Source organism: Passer domesticus, chromosome 1 (genome assembly GCF_036417665.1).
Source record: "Passer domesticus isolate bPasDom1 chromosome 1, bPasDom1.hap1, whole genome shotgun sequence".
Taxonomy (NCBI): Eukaryota; Metazoa; Chordata; class Aves; order Passeriformes; family Passeridae; genus Passer; species Passer domesticus.
In genome coordinates this window covers 81,263,063-81,278,008 of record NC_087474.1, presented here as the reverse complement: position 1 = coordinate 81,278,008, position 14,946 = coordinate 81,263,063, and the positions used below count along the sequence as shown (strand labels likewise).

Sequence of the window (14,946 nt, the reverse complement as noted above, 5' to 3'; positions counted from 1 at the left end):
TTGCATACAACTCAAGAAAAGAAAATTAATATAATATGCTCAGCACTCATACTCTTAGTTGCAATTAAGTTCCAGAAAGCTTACGTGTAATCTCTATCAGTTTTCATTCTTGCAAAACTAATTGCAGAAAAGATCTGCAACTATTATATTAATTTTCCAGATTATATTAATTTTCCAGACTTTTTTTTAGTATAATGATTAAATGTTTATAAAAACTACTGTCATATGAGTTTTCAATAGATTCAACCTGTAGATTTAACTAGTACTTAACTGCCACGGAGGTGTATCTTGTATCTTGTATCTTGTATCTTGTATCTTGTATCTTGTATCTTGTATCTTGTATCTATCTTTATCTTTCTTTTTCTGAAGGAGATATGGAGATGTTATTTCTGCAATGAGTATTTAATATTAATTCCATTCCTGCTCCAGGTTGGATATCTGTATGGAATAGATTAACTTGGATTTAGCTTGCTTTGTGCAAAAGGAGAACCAAGAACAGCCAGCATAACTAACTTTTTTTTTCTTTTGTACATTTATATTTGAATTGAACTATGAATTATCTTATATTCAGAAAAAAGTGAAAGGTAAAAGTTGAAAACTCTAGATGAACTTTGAAAACAAAAGAGAATAATGCATAGATTTTGCTGCATTTATTGGATTTTTTTGGTGCTTATAGTTTATTCCATTCACACTGTTTCCATCTGCAGCACCAGCTTGCTTTTCTTCCCTTAGGACTGCAGGGTGTTTTAATAATAGGCCTTCAAGACCCCCATAGCAACAAGAAGTCTGATAAAATAAGGAGAAAAAAGAGCTGAAGTGATCCCTAGAGAAGGAAAACATATTTTCCACTTTTCATTTCCATTTCACAACAGAATGATGGGCTGAACTAATAAAAACCCATTGGCATTCCAACAAACCCAAACTGAGTTTGCCTGTTGGGTAGTAATTATACGTGCCAAGTATTCACATACATAATTAAGTATGTTCTGTTTCTTTAAATAAACAGAATTGCACAGAAGCCAAAATAGTCAAATGGTTTCCTCATTATTTGAATTAAAGAATAGGAAAGTTTTCTGGTAAAATTTTATTTCCCTTCCTGCTCTCATTGGTAGGCTCAGTTGACTTACAGAAATTAATTCAGTTGGCATGAGAAATTCTCAGATATTATTAATTTCTGAAACACATTGTTATCATTTGGCAGAGGAGCAAAACATGTCAGTCCCGACTAACAGCCAATAATCTAATCCTAACCAACTCTCTGAGTTTGGTTCTAATTAGTTAAAGTTTTGCTTGCCTTTCAATATGTACGTGTTAAATTGAAGGACATGCTGTTGTGGATCAATAAGGAATGTCCTGCCTAACTCTCTGAGAGCTGTACCAGTATTTTCAAACACTTTTCCTTTCCTGAGCAATGTTGCCTTGCCAGACAGCCCTGTGTTGCTCTTTTAGGTTGCCTGCATGGTGCATTTTCCATGACAACGTGTGAGATGCATGGAGGAACCTGTTTGTTTCTAGCTCACGGATTCTGGTAGTGAGCTACAGAGCAACAGCCATTGTACAGCATCTTCATCCCCTCAGACGGGGAGAGAAGACAGAAATCACTCTGTAAAACATACTGGCACATGTGAGAGCAAGTTTCCTAATTCCACAAAGTTAGCCAATGAACATTATATATTTGTGCCATTAATACTGTCATTTCAGGAAGGAGATATAAGGTCACTGTGTTGACAGAGTGAGGGTAAGAGGCTGTGGCTGAAAACACACTGGGAAGAGTAAAGATGTCCGAGGCACTGTTAATAATTAGCTGTGTTAGAATAGCATCTCTGACTCCTGATCATACAGGTTCATTGCCATCTCATATGCTATTTGCATATATGATTATCCTCTTTTCATCCTCCTTCTGGCTTATTACTCAAATTTTATCAATGCAGGTAAAACACACTGAAAAACAGGATAATTGAGAGAAATACTCCCCCCATGTCAGTAATTCAGTATTTTAATTTATTTTTTGTGTGTGTGTGTGTGAAAAACAAATGTGTGTTTACCAACAAATGTGTGTTTACCACCACATAGGGGAAGTGCTTTCTGAGGCAGCATTGGAAAACAGTGTTGGGTTTGGAAAGTGTCTGCTTAGGATATGACCAGTTAAAAGCGGTAGCTTGGATACTACGTGGATAATGATATATTTTCACAGACACATTTACAGCCTTGGGTATATATACACAAGGCTAATTTTACTTTAGTTGAATCTGAAACCTTAACTATTCTGAAATTAGTTAAATCTGAAAAGGACAATACCTTAACTGAGAGATGTTATCACCACAACTTGTGAAAAACTCCTCCATGGATAGGAAGAAGAGAGATATCAGATATCAAATCTTTCATGCAGAAAGATTTTCTGTTTCTGCACCTCTGAAGTTGAAAGTTGAAGTTATGACTTCACACATGTTAATGAGATGGGACTGGCTTGGAATTTAAAGATCCACTCAGATGAAACCAAAGCAGCATAAGAAAATCCTATTAGTGATATAGAAGAAAAAATAATTTGATATCAGTGTTTCTGAGTGTATCCAGAGAGCTATGTGCTAGCTTTTGATTTTCAAAGAAATCCTATAATTAGTAACTATTCAAAAGCAGCTCTGGGGCATGTTTTTAGCTAAGGAATTATCATCAGACAAACTTTTATCATAAGCCATAATTGTTACTCTGTGTACCTTAAGAAGTTTTAATATGACAATGTTTCAGGAAAGGTGTAATTTGTGAGCTATTTCATGATGATATTGTGATTTCAGAATAATTTTAAAGTTTTGGTTAAACACTTGTGATTGGTCACCAAGACGATATAGTACTGTGTCTTCTCTTCCATTAAACAGGAAAGGGTAAAACTAAAAATTCAATCAGAAAGCTGTGTGTCTTAGTGCAGACTTATTGTTCTTACCACCAAGGGCTTTGGTTTCTGTCCTTAAAATATTTTCAGGAAAGCAGCATTCCTGTAAATAAGTTTTTGTTAATAGAAACAGCCTTGCAATAAACTTTTGAAAATAATAGGCATTTTTGTTCTATTTTTTAAATTTTATTTGAAAAAGTGTTTAAATACTGTTCATGCTTCTCATGGAATTCTCTAATGACCTCTAAATCCACAACATTCTTGAAAATATAGAACTTAAACACAGTCATTTGTAGAGTTTTGGAAAACAAAAGATTAAGAAACAACACTTTTCTGAAGAGGTGAAATTGGTTATTATGGATACTTATGTTTCAGTTATAAATTAGTGGACAAAGCTGACACTTCAACATTAAGCATTGCAAAAGTTATTAAATTTGGGATTGATTCCATGTGGAACCTTTAAGAACTTCCACTGCTAGACAAGACTTAGTCTGTAGACTAGAGACTAGCAACTAAGCATAGGTAAAACCAACAGCCATTACAAGACAATGAATAGCAGTATTGTGATTTTTTTTTTCTTTATTAATAAGGGACATATATATTATTTTCATGTGTTTTCAGCTTTTATTCCAAAGCAGAAATATTAATTATTCTTACTAATTTAAATCTTATTTTGCAGGTCTAGAGATGCCAAGAGAAATCAAATAAAATGATTTAAGCTAACGGATGATTACCTGTAGTGTCACTGCATAGTGAAATTATGTGCAATTATATAGTGCAATTATGCATTATTATTATTTAAAAAAATACATATTCCTGTCAAGGTGGGTTCAGAGGAGGGCCACAAAGTTGGCTAGAGGGATGGAGCACTTCTGTGAGGAAAGGCTGAAAGAATTGGGGTTGTTCAGTCTGTAGGAGTCTCTGAGAAGATGTTATTGCAGCCCTTCAGTACTCAAAGGGGGATTTTAGGAAAGAGGAGGACAAATTTTTATCAGGGTGTGTTGCAACAGGATGAAGAGTAATGGTTTTAAACTTAAAGAGGACTCAATTTAGATTCAATATAAGGAAATTTGGAGGGTTTTTTTACCAAAAAAAATGGTAGTGATGAAATGCTATGACAGGTTGCACAGAGATATCATGGATGTCCTGTCTCTGGAAATATTCAAGTTGGATGGGACTCTGAGCAACCTGCTCTTGTTGAAGATGTCCCCGGTCTTTGCAGAGGAGTTGGGCTGGATGACCTTTAAAGGTCCCTTTCAACCCAAGCCATTCTGTGATTGTGGGATTCAATGCATTAAGTGCTCAGACTTCAAGGTGGAGGGAGCCCTGTACCTTCCTAGACTCACACAAATTTAATGAACAATTTAATAGGAATTATTCGTTTTAATTTCTTTCTGTACACAAAGCTGCATGTGAATACTGAAGAGGAAAAAATGAAATGGAATAAATTAAGGAATAAATGACCCATTCAGTGCCTTGAATGGAACTAACTAACTAATAGAATAGCACAAAGCTGTTAGTTAAGAGACTTTGCTGCTCTTTTGCTTTGTGGCATTTAATTGCTCATGAAAGATGGACTTCTCTTTTTCAGTTTTCTCACTGTCACAGTCAGCCTAGTGAAATTTGCTTTCCTCTCAGATATGGTATGAAACTTAAAAGCAGTAACATGCATTGCTAAAAAGCCTTGGTACAACAGCAAGGTGTGATACTAAAATTATTTTGGTTTACAATTTTGTACCTATATTGCTACTGTTTTATCATTACTCTGATTACTCTTTCAGTACATTTGAGAATATATGAAGATGCTAACAATCTGCGGAGCAGTTATAACATTGCTTGTTGCTTCATTCTAAAGACCATCCTACTCCTATTTGGCTCTGTAATGTGTCATGGGGCAAACACCTCATGCTGGCTGAGCTGGAGCATTTAAACTGATATCCAGGAGGAGCATACACAACCAGACAGCTGCTGCTAAAATATCTATCTGCTGTTGCAGTTGGCGTTTCTTCTGCTCTCGCTGTTCCCAATCTGTGGCCCCCAAGGTCTGAGCGACACTGGGTTTGTCTAAGCCAGGAGAATGGAGCCAATTTTTGTAATGAGAAAATTGAAGTGCTATTGCAGAGGATTAGTACCCTCCTGCTGCTTACTGCAGAACGATGGGACCTTGGTGAAGGAAAGATTGGTACAACAACACAGTGCAGCTTATGACTGCAAACAAAAACAATATTGTGGTATTTTGGCTAAGTGACACTGGAATACTTTCAATATCTAATTAGATTACAGTTCAAACGCACCCACATTGGATGTATGATGATATTAATCCAACATCAGAAAATATAAGCAATAGTCACCAGATGTTGCACTTTGAGAGATTAAACTGTTTTTTTCTCCTTCCTAACAAAATGTCCTGCTGTCTTTGTGATTTTACTGGCTGAAATGTGACATGCTCCAATAACTCATTATGTAAGAGCAGGGACCATAATCTGCAGTTCCACTGTCTCAAGAGAAATGTATGTCCATCAGGCTAAAGAATCACAATTTTTCTTGCTCTAGTTTTGTCACTCTTTCCTTCCAAATGTCTAAATAATCCAGAGAATGTGGATCAGCTTCAGTAGCAAAAGCTAAATTACTTTGTGTGATGTTTTTCCCAAGCAGCAGAGATTACACTTGATTAAGGAGATCTCTTGAAAGGACAGAGACTGAGATTTAAATCCTCATTCAAGCAAATGGAAAACATGACTTCTAGGTCTTCATATCTTGGTGGAGAATCAAACTTTATTTTGTTTTAGGTAAGTTTTGACATAAAAAAGGGTCTTCCTAACTTTTACAGCAGAAAACCTAGTTTAATTTTATCGGAGGATGCAAAATATATACAGTACAAGTAGGAGGCACTCCTCAGCAGCTCTGGTAAATTGCTTGAGATAAGAAAGGAATAGGATTAATTTCTTTCAGGTCACATCCCTGTGTAAGGTGTTTCCTGTCTCCTGCTTTATCCAGCTTCTTTTTCTAACATTTGCAGTGTTGTGCATCTCCACTCTTAAGTCACTAATTTTTTTGTGACTCTCTGACAGAACCTCTGCATTCCACTGGAATCTCTGGAGCTTGATGTAGTCCAAAATTTATCAGTGAGGTGATTGAGTTTTAAGGCATAGATACATCTTTACCATTAAAAGTTGTGCTGGTTTTCTCTGAGGTACAATTAACCATGTGATGAGACCCTGCTCTCCTGGAGATGGCTGAACAGCTACCTGCCCATGGGAAGCAGTGAAACAATTCCTTGTTTTGCTTTACTTGTGTGTGTGGCTTTTGCTTTCCCTATTAAACTGTCTTTATCTCAACCCACAAGTTTTCTATCATTCACCTTTCTGATTCTTTCCCTGATCCTGCTGGTGTGGGAGTGAGCAAGCAGTTGTGTGGGGCTTGGCTGCTGGTTGGGGTTAAACCACGACAGAGCACAACAGCTGTAATTAGCTCTGTCTGTAGCTGGTGGTTTAAGCAGTGCCCTTGGAGCTCCTGATCCTTTTGTGATGATAACAGCAGCCTTCAGCCTTACAGAACCCTGCAGCCAGCAACCAGAAATCAAGTGGGGTTGAGCATGGGCCTTCACTGCTGTACAAGCTCTCAGGAAGTTTGTAGCTCAACTGGAATGCAGCCTCTTGTGTCACAACAGTTTTCTGTTTTCTGGCAATTGATTCCATGTACAAACTGTTCACAGCTCCTGAAGGGGAGTAGGAAGGTACATCAAAATGTTGAAGTATGTTGCGGGGTAACAGTATTGCAGTCAAGTGTTCAGAAATACCCTCTTGCTTTTGAGGCTTTGTCTGGACTTACCTGTACCTGCAGCATGCACATGTGATTTTTTGGCCCTATACTACGTGTGGGAAGCACAAGCTGAAGGTTCTTTTAGTGTGCAAATCCTTTGTAGCTGTCTTTCCCCTTATTCCCTTTTCACACTGTTTAAGCTTTAAGAGTAACATCCTGGCTTCTTGCAATGTTACTCAATCTGTCAAAATCCTATTTTCCTCTGTGTTTGATATAGTTAAAAGCAGAAACAGAGAAAATCAGCTAGGCAAAGATTAGCAGTTAGTATAAAAGAAGAGCTATGCTAAATCCTTTGTAAAGATTGTCTAGGTTCTGGTGACATAAAGGGGTCCATTTCATATTACCAAGTTCTGTATACCCTTTTCAAGATTAAAAAAAAATTAAAAAAACTCTACCAAGTCTGCACTCAGACAGAGAATGGCTTCCATGTCTGTCACATGGGTGGCAAGTGCTGCCATAATTGAAAGGATGTTAGAGTACAATTTGATAGAAAATCTAAATATAATTATATATAATTTGAAATATCAACTGCTGAGAACAGATTCCTTATCAGCAGAAAATTATCAAATTTTTTACAGGCATTGACTTACAGTTTTATCTTTCAACCACATTTTCAACAGTAAAGTAATTTGTTTTGTAAATGACCTCTGGAATCACATTAAGAGAGACGTCGAAGGTATGTACAATATTTCCAAAAGGTACAAAGCAATGATATCCAACTCAGATTCCTGTATTTTACACACTTGCGGATTTGAGTGTCCACTGAATGTTTGTCTACATGATGAAACACTTTTAACTTGGGGTTGAGTAGGTAAAAATATTTTCTCACAGTGAAGATTCATTCAACATGAAAAATAAGTCAGACAATGGCCCACACTTGATATATCTACAAATGTTATTCAGACTCTATAAAACCTGGGATTGGGGAAAAGAAAACAACAAATGAACAGAAAAAATGAAATTAAAAGATCTGAGTGTATGAAGATAGAAATCTTTTGCTTTTTCTTACTCCACACACTTTTAATTTTATATTCATTTAACAAAGGGACAGAGACTTCCCATCATTCTGCCTGTTTACTCGAAGCATGTGCTGTGTCTCCCCTTTAACCTTTTCCTTCAGAAAGAACATTAGTAGTCAGTCATTTTCCATTTTAAGTAAGTAGTTATTATAGTGATTTGTCATTTTTAATGTATTTATTATATCTTTTGTATATTTTTCCTTTTCCACAGTGGAGATCTTGACCCAATTAAAGACAGGGAAACAAACTTTTCCCTGCTATTTTGTAATATTTTGAAAAATGTAAATGGTTTCTTTTCAATTCAGCACCTATCTATGTTGACACATGCATATGTTCATGATTTGTTCAAATCGTGAACAAAATAAAAGGGCTAAATATTTTTATTCTAAACTAAAATGAAGACACACCCAAATTATTTCCATAATTTAAAATTTATTTCTTTATTTATAACCAGATTGCAAAAGCATTACATTATTAGAGCATGCTTGCTTCTGATGGGCACAAGCTGAGGTTATATCTTCAGCGGGTAGCATTGCACCTAGCATTTTGTGGAAGGCACTTTTATTGTATTTAGCACTTTGGAAATATCACACATGACACAACGTTTGGACTATGTGCAGAAGCCTAAAAAAGGTTTGACTTAATGTGGAAATTTTCAGATTTGCAATATCTGTTTTGGGGGATGGAGGTAGGGTGGAGTGTGCAAAGCACTCCATCTGCTCAGATTATGTAATACTTTTTCTTCAACACAAATATCATTACTTTTACACTATGAACTGACCAGATTTGCCTTTTTTAGTTATCCTTTCATTTTTTTCTCTTTTACTGTCAAAAGCAGAAGCATTAACATCTACAAAGCAGAGATTAGAGTCATATATCATATTGTTTTGATGGGTTTTTTTTAATGCTGGTATTTCTTCAAAAATCTCTCCCTTGTGATACATTGCATGGAGAAACTGAGAATTCTGCAGGCAACAAGCAACCTTGAAGCACTTTCACTGCTGTTCAGAAGTAATTAATGATAATGTCTCTATGCTCACCCTACACATCAACAGATACATATTTCTGCACTCATATTGTGGAGACATGGAGTACTTATTCTAGAGAGATAATAATCAAGAAGGACATGAAGAATGTCAGTTTGAGTATTCTTCTTAAAACAGTACAGTACTGAACATTTTATGGTTGCTTTATTATTATTATGGTTGAGATTTGTATTCCCATGGATTCAGTTCTAAACTAGAAAGAAAGGAATCTCTTGTGTTGCATTAAGATAGTGGTTACATAACTAACTTTTCCAGAAATTTGAAGCCTTAAAGTGTCATCAAACTGAAGAATAAGAGTCACATGTAATATGGATTTGATAAAGGGCTTGTGGGCAAGAACTTTGAGGAATTTTTTTTCAGTTACTGAAAGTTGACAATGAATGAGGCAATCAGCCTACTCAGCTATTGGCCAACTCCAAAGTGAGTATGGCCACATTAAACACCATTGATTTGATAATAATATTTTTTGGATGGATTGAAAGTGGAAAAGTTCCAAACAAAAGGCTATAATAGGGATGTTAGGATGTGTGGCCATAAGGAGGCCTGGGAAGGGGGAGAAACTAGGATCTCTACCAGCACTGAGTAAAACAAAAGGGCTTCTGGATCATGGGAGAAGGAGCAGACATGGCTGTCTGCTCTAAGTATTTGTTTTTATCTTGCAGAACTATTAGACAACCTATGCTTCATCTCTAAGTGTATGGAAACAACATTCTTTTGGAAAAATTGCATATTGTGTTTTTAGCAAAAAAACCCTGTGTGCCGAACAAATCCATTTAATTGGGGATTTGAGGCTCTAACCCCCTAAAATAAGGTGAGGTCAGCAGCTGTTTTTTTCTAAACTGCCTGGTGAGGCAAATGGTGGTGAAATGAACAGGATGCAATTGCTCCTCTCTAGATATCTACCTATCACCAGCTACCTATTTCAGCTTTGAAAGGATTTCATAGCTTATAATACTTGCACAAACTCCCTTGGTCATATGCTATAAGAACTTCTAAAAATACCTTAAGAACAGCAAAAATAGCTTTCACTAGTAGAATCTAACTGCCTGTCTAGTTTGTGTGTATACTATCTCCAGAGTGTAAACTAACCTTTCCTTCTATAAAGAGGAAGCACTGCAAAGTACTTTGTGGAAATCTTTGAAAAGATAAAGTGAAATGTAAGTGCAAAGCCTCATTATCAAGGAAAAGTGGATTAGGCACTCAATGAGGTAGTTGTATGCTTTTGGTGATGATCCAGACCATGTCAATTCACAACAGGAAATCACTTTGTATGCTTTACTAATTTAGAATGAATGGCAGCTAGAAATGTCTAATAGATATTTGGTGCTGAAGGTCAAGTAATATATTACTGCAAAGGCATGTTCCTTGAGATTTGCAATGAAGTTAGATGCATGGCCTTGATTCTGTTTTAATATACCTGTTTCTATAATGACTACCTGCATTAATTTACTTTATGAATGGAAGAAATATACTCCAAGTGGTTTTGATGTGCTAATACTTAATCCTGCTAAACTACCTTCATCCTTGGTCTATATTAAACGTGTGAGGTTTTTGCTCAGTGATGCCAGGAAATTCTTGGATGTAAAACAGGCTAGGTCTGATGCAGAGGAAGGTGAAAGTGTACTTATCAGTAGATGATGCTATAAAAACCACAGTTTTGTTGCCAGGTCTCTAATTAAATTACCTTTTATTGCCTTTTTTTGGATTTATTTCTCTTCTTTAAAGCTTTATCTTGCCTCATAAGCAAGATTTAAGATGGAAGGGTAGCTGTCCTTCAACTGTTCTCCAGCTAAATATTTCCTACAATCACCAGCCTATTAAAGTTTGGAAAAATAAAATGGTGCTTAAATAGAACACAGAGTTGCCATGAAATAAAATGAATGGCACAATAGATTAGGATTTTCAGATTAACAGTTTCCAGAAGGTTAGATCTCCTCAAAAATCAGATTTTGGGACAGATACAGACTCTTGATAGCTGAAGTATTACTTACATGCATGTGCCCAAGTGACATAAACTACTAAGTTCAAAACCTGCCTCACAGCTTAGTCTTCAGGGCATCCATACTCATCAATACTTTAATCCTTTAAATTCCCAAGGTATTTATAATTCTTGTGGAGTTCATGTCCAGGTTGCTTGATCTGAGAAACAGAGTGTCTGACACAGCAGCTTGTATATAATATACTTGTTATGTCTCTCTGCCAGCTGCAATATCTGTGAAGCTCAATCTGTTTTGTGTTCACACCACATTTCATACAACCCATCAACAACCAGATTAACAGAGGACATAGCTGCCATTATCCATTATCACTTTCATTTAAAAACATGGGGTGATAGCAATCATACTTTTTATCAAAACCAACTAAATATATCCAGCAGCTTTCAACTGAGCAAGAAATTTTCATTCATTAATTGATCTGTAGAGAAATAAGTAAGTTAGAGAATACTTCTCAGAAATACGAGGGAGATTTTTCCTGTTAAAATGTTGAAGTCTTTTGCACAGAACTGATGTAGAGCAGCCGAAAATGTCTGACGGTGATGCTTCTTTAAAGAAAATATTGCCAGCATTATTGGAGGGTGGTTTTAAATGCTATATAATGCAATAAGGAAAGCATTTTAAATTCTGTCAAATAAGTAAGTAATAGCTGAGAATCAAGAGGTGAATACTGAAACTTAGCATGTTTTCTATTGGTTTAACAGAGAAGTTTATTTTACTTCATTTGCTTCAGTAGAATCCTGCACACCACGAAGGTTCTACCATGTTTTAATAATGCAAAGGTGGCACCTAGTGTAGGCCATCCAAAGAGGGACACTTATATCTGTTTGGATCTGCTCTAATCACTGAGACCCATGTGGGAGGTTGGCAGTATGGACAGCACTGTCAGTCTTGTGTAGTGTCAAGCCAAGAAGAAGTTTAGAAATATACCACATTCGTGGAAATAATATTACTGGGGACAAAAGCAATGACGAAAATATTTGTCAGCTCAGGCTAACCAGTCACAGACTAAAGAAAATATTTTGGATCAGAAGAAGATACATGTACCCTGTGAATATGGATATTTCAAGATGATAAGTTCCATCTTTTTTGCTGTTTTCCATAAGCCAGTGGACTGATTTAGGGTTTGAAGTGAACACTAAATATCTGGATTCTACATAGTGTTAGCATACTTTCTAGTGATCAGAAAGAGAGGTGTTTGCAACTTATCACAGGTGTGTTGTTGAGATATTTACTAAGATATTCCCATGTTGCCTTAATTACTGCACTGTGCAAGCTTTTGGGTGTCATTAAACCATAAGACTCTTGAGGTAAAAATCAGTACAGGAAATACTAAGGCCTTAATTTAATTTTAAAAAAAAATTACTTAATTTGGATCATTAGAGTCACAAGCAGTATTTTGTGCTATGAAAGCAAGAGCTACATGTGGACTAATTAATACTTTTGGGGATAGTCAGACTCATTTTAGAAGATTGAGCATTATCGTAAAGAAGTAAAATGCCTCTAAAAATTAAATTAATTTCTTCTTTTGGAATAAAATACACAGAGACCCAGCGAGCATGACCTTTCACAATAAAATACCATAATACAGCAAAGAATAGTCAAGTACCATGACACCTGGCTTATTAGCTTTAAAACATAAATTAATCTGTTGGAAAATTAGGAATGTATTATGGGACATATGAGGGATTGCAAAAACCCAGAAGTTCCAAATACAAATCTAAAACCATTCAGTCTGGTGTGTTCCTTGCCTCACTAAATCAGGGAAAATGAGTTTTATGAACAATCCACCAGATGGGAAAATGTTCAAATACCACAAAATGTTGATCAGATTTATTTGAAAAGCAAGCTGTAACCATATGCATATGTGAGGAAGCAAAATGGATTTTCAAATATGAAGTCACTGCTGTCAAGTTGCAGCTGTATGAATTTAATGCTATATTGCAGTTTCTACCGTAGACTTTCTGATTTCACTTACCTATTTGCCAGCTAGTATGATTAATATTGATTCAGTATTACAAGCAATTAAATTGGAAAACATAAACAATCTTTTTCCTGGCTTTTCACCAGACAGTACCACATATCAGATTTTTTTTTGACAAGAGGGGTCTCTGAGACATATTAATATTGCAGCATCCAAAATGTTTGTGCACAAACAGATCACACAGACACCATGGCATTTTTACAACTCATTTTGGTATATATATAAATCTTCTCAGATTACAATAATTTATATTTATTCTACTGCAGTGACATCAGTTAATCTACTGGAGTCAGAAGAGGATTTATAAATAGTTATGTCTGCTTGATACTGAGTATAATTTCTATTTACGTATTTAAAAATATTTTATTTGTTTATTAGACTGGAAATCTAGAGATAAAAGTGATTTAAATATAAGGTTCACTCCCATGAAAAACAACAAAATGATTCCTTAAATTTTTGTTTCACTATACTTTTTTATATATCAAGGGATGAGATGCAATGTAATTTTTATTTTAGAATTTATTTACTCTTTTTTTAAATTTGTAACCTTTTTAATTGTAAATTTTTTGAAGCCAATGTTAATACTAGGTTAGATAATTAAGCATTCCTTTTCATAATGTATTTTGAAATGGCGGAAGTTTGGTTTATTCAAAAAATCAAGTAATTTTAAAGTATGTCCAATTAGTACCAAAATTACCAGCAACTGAGGAAAACCTACATATCAAAAATCATTTGTGGTTAGGCAAGGATAGCCATTTAAATTCTCTTACAGCTTTGTGTTCTCTCTTTGACTGAGAGAAGGAAATTTTTATCATGTGCAGTGAATACAGAGTATAAGGTCATTCTCCTGAACTGTTAGAATATTAGGTTTACAAGGTACCTATCAATTTGATGTTATTTTGTTGCCAATGTTTTGGGGCTTTAAATTTTTACTTTTTGGGACATTTATTACAGTTCTGGTTGTTTCTTACATCCATGACTTTGTTGAATCACAGTTTTAATGCTGAACTCTTTTGAACTGGGGTTTTAAACACCAGTAATCTCTATTTAGTGGCTTGGAAATGGCACAGTTCCTTCCAGTAGGGGTCTTCCATGTTGGATCTGCACTGATTCTGTCCCAGATTGCAATGCTGACCTCATGAAGGATCTTGACTCCTTCAACAGCAAGCTCAGTCCTCAGGCTGGGGCTGTTGGCAGCTCCTTTGAGTTGTGGGAGATGGGTGGTGCGTAATCATGGTTCATTTTGAGTTCTCCTCCACCATCTGTCTCAAGATGTTCAAAATATAGCCTAACAACTAAATTCCTCTTCCGGCCTACTTGTAGGGAAGTAGTTTTGATTAGTGATTTGAAACAAATGGAGAGGAAAAAGAAACATAAAAAAAGATTAAATAGCATTGTATGGAATTTTTTTCTTTCTCTTTCTTTTTCTCTTACTATTAAGTTTTTAATTTTCAATATCTTATTTTTCATTCATTTACTTCTATAATTCTCTTTAGATGTAAATTCACAGGAAACTAACTGCTATAAAATACTGTGAACCATCTAGTAGAGGGTGACATTTCAATTAGCTGGAATATTTTGGAACTGTCAAAATAGATTTTAAATACCACCAGGCTAGGTGGAAGGGATCCTAGTGTCTTATCCACTAGGCTTTGAACTTAAATTTTAAAATGGTGACTGAATGTAGCATTATTCCTTTTTAAGGTGAAAAATGCATAGAGTTTAATCAACCCAAAAACCACAAGAACAAGATGAAGCAAAAGGTGTCAAGTATGTAAAAGGTACATCTACGATCTGAAAAAAAAAATTCAAAGTTCAGATATTCTAGTAAAATGTAGGATATGATAAATTTTACTTTGTCTTAGGAAAGATCAGGTGTGAATCAGAGATTTTGAAATGAATGGCAGTACTATGTACCATTATATCATTAAGCTAAATTTCTTATTTTCTATTAGAAGACCTAATAATTCAAATGTATTCCTCCCATGGTTGAGAAAGCTCATCTTTCTCTCCCTTTCTAAACCCCCCACCTTCACACAGGAGAGTTGCTGGGTGAGGTTTTCCTCCTCTCTTCCAGTTACGGAAAAGAGGTTATTCCAGTTCACTGTCCCTTCTCAATAGACCAGTGATCTACACCAGAGTGCAGAAACAGACTTGAAATCTAAAATGAGACAATTTCTCCATCTTTCTTGAC

The 14,946-nt window shown here is 35.5% G+C and overlaps 2 long non-coding RNA genes across 2 annotated transcripts; one reads left to right on the top strand and one right to left on the bottom strand.

Moving 5' to 3' along the window:
- Positions 1–308: 308 nt before the first annotated feature.
- On the bottom strand, positions 309–6,504 carry LOC135288414 (uncharacterized). The gene is made up of 3 exons (XR_010351537.1): positions 6,249–6,504; positions 2,299–2,517; positions 309–438 (listed from the first exon to the last, which is right to left on the bottom strand). It is a non-coding gene; the product is annotated as an uncharacterized LOC135288414 (long non-coding RNA).
- On the top strand, positions 6,477–14,521 carry LOC135288424 (uncharacterized). Its single transcript, XR_010351541.1, has 3 exons — positions 6,477–6,623; positions 7,288–7,385; positions 14,457–14,521. It is a non-coding gene; the product is annotated as an uncharacterized LOC135288424 (long non-coding RNA).
- The last annotated feature ends 425 nt before the right edge of the window (positions 14,522–14,946 follow it).